Consider the following 2,500-nt stretch of genomic DNA (forward strand, 5'->3'; position numbering starts at 1 on the left):
ATACTATTCGTGGCTCTTGTTTTATCCTAACTTTTAAAAATCTGCTTCTTCTTCTTCTTCTAAAGTACAATATTTGTTTTGATAATCCTATGTATGCGAACAGTCCATACCCGACATGAATATCTATCTTCCATCTGCCTATCTGTATTTCTATCTGTCTGTTTTTACGTTAGTCCGTTTGCTTATCTGTCTGCCTGTCTATCTGTCTGTTTATCTAACTATCTATATGTCTATTTATCTAAGCTGTTAACAGTGCATGTATCTAAGCATGTATCGATCCTTAGTTATCACTTCGTCTACTGCATCCCTATTTGGCACTTGATAAGCGTTGCGTATGGACAATGCCCAGTATGTGTTTTCACTAATAGCATATTACGTAAATCATAGACATCATAATATAAATCTAAAATATTACCGCCATTTATTAAATGCTAACACCTATATATAGACCCAAGTAATAACAACAAAAACAGTAATGACTAACCTTAAAACGAAACGACTATGAAACAAACACATCGACGAACAAATACATAAACCAAAGCACATACAGCCAACACTTCTAAAAATTCAACAAACAGTGACAGTGGCAGATTGTTGTCATTTGTACATCCGACATTGTTAAAAGGATTTCGCTCTTCCAGATGATAAAGCTCCTTCATCTCCTCCGCTAAATAAATAGACCAAAATCTCCCACGAAGTATTTGTCAGTGTCCTAGCGACGAAAGGGGGAGGGGGGACAAGATAAAAGGGGAGATGAAGATGCATGTAAATGAATACAAAAATGTATGGGAATATGTGATTTGAGTGAAATTATAGTTTTTTTTTTTTACGGTAGGTTCATGTTTGAGCCGCCGTGGTCACAGCATGATACTTAATTGTAGTTTTCATGTTGTGATGCTCTTGGAGTGAGTACGTGGTAGGGTCCCCAGTTCCTTTCCACGGAGTAGTAATGATAATAATGATAATGATATGAAAGTATGTGAAATATAAAATTATAATAATAATCGTAATGTTATTATGTATTTCAAGTATGTAATGATAGTAGTTATGATAATATTAATATCAGTAATGATAATATGCGTGTGGGAAGTATATGATGGGAGTAGTAATAATGAAAATACCAATCGTAACACATTGTTGTCTGTAACAAGATGAGCATATGAGTATATGATGAAAGTACTAATGAGGATGGCAGCGATAATAATGATAATTATGATAATCATATTCATTATTACTAATGTTAATGAAGATAATAATTATCAGTACCACTACCGTTATCATTTGATAATTATTATGATAAATCAATCACATGATAAATCAATAACACCCGCCATAGCTCAGTGCTTCTCAAATTGGATTACCCCATGGGGTAACGAGGCAATTTAGTTGGTTAACGAGGCACTTTCTGAAGGTAATAATTGATAAACGATGATAATAGATATATCAATAAATTAATGAAAGAGTGAATAACTAATTGAATAAATTAATAATTCGTTGTTGGTGAATTAACTTCAGTTTCTGTTTTCTCGACTTTAACTTATGCAAAAATCAAGCCAGGAACAGCTGAAAGGCACAGCTGCTGATGTGTATGTGCAGTGTCCTAAACAGACCCTCGCACTGGCATCTTATCAAATGGCAATGATTTCTTTTCTTTATTAATCACCTAATAATAATGCAATGACTTCATTTCCCATTTGTAATGGCAAGAACAATGCTTAAACTTTTTTTTGTCTAAGGAATAAAGTCTAACATTTATTTCTTGCATAAAAATCGCTAAAAAGTATGGTTTTCAATATTATTCTTTCCTTTCACTTTACATGATACCAAAAGTTTGAGAGCCACTGCCATACACTGATAGATAGACGGACAGACAGGCAGACAGACAGACAAGCAGGCAGGCAGGCAAGCAGACAGGCAGGCAGGCAGGCAGGGAGGCAGACTGACAGACATGCAGACAGACAGACAAATAGATAGATAGAGATACACAGATAGATAGGTAGATAGGCAGACATATAGATAAATAGATTAAGATAAATGGTGGGCATCTACAAATAACCCGAAACCCATTTCATCCTCGTTATCCACAAACTTCAATCATTCTCATTATTCGATGTTTCGGATCATCAACGGCCAATAAAATGACCCTAATTGAGAGCGTTAACAATTATGAAAGCTAATTTAAATACAAAGAGTCAATTATTTGGCAGATTTAACGAAAAACCATGACTTTGTGCGGTCACTGGGAGCCACAGAGATGGAGTTCTGCCTTTCATAAACATGACAGGAAAATGCACACATGTTAAGGCATTAATCATGTATCATTACGTACCAGTTATGTATATTTGGATCACATATAACAGTAGTAATTATTTGTAGCCTTTGGATACAAAATCAGCAAAAGTAATTATATGAAATATGTATATTTTCATGAATACTAAAAGCAGGTTAAGATGAGGTTTTGCATTAATACTACTGATCTCCTTAATACAATGAACTTATC

The sequence above is a fragment of the Penaeus monodon genome, chromosome 39 (genome assembly GCF_015228065.2).
Source record: "Penaeus monodon isolate SGIC_2016 chromosome 39, NSTDA_Pmon_1, whole genome shotgun sequence".
NCBI classification, from domain to species: Eukaryota; Metazoa; Arthropoda; class Malacostraca; order Decapoda; family Penaeidae; genus Penaeus; species Penaeus monodon.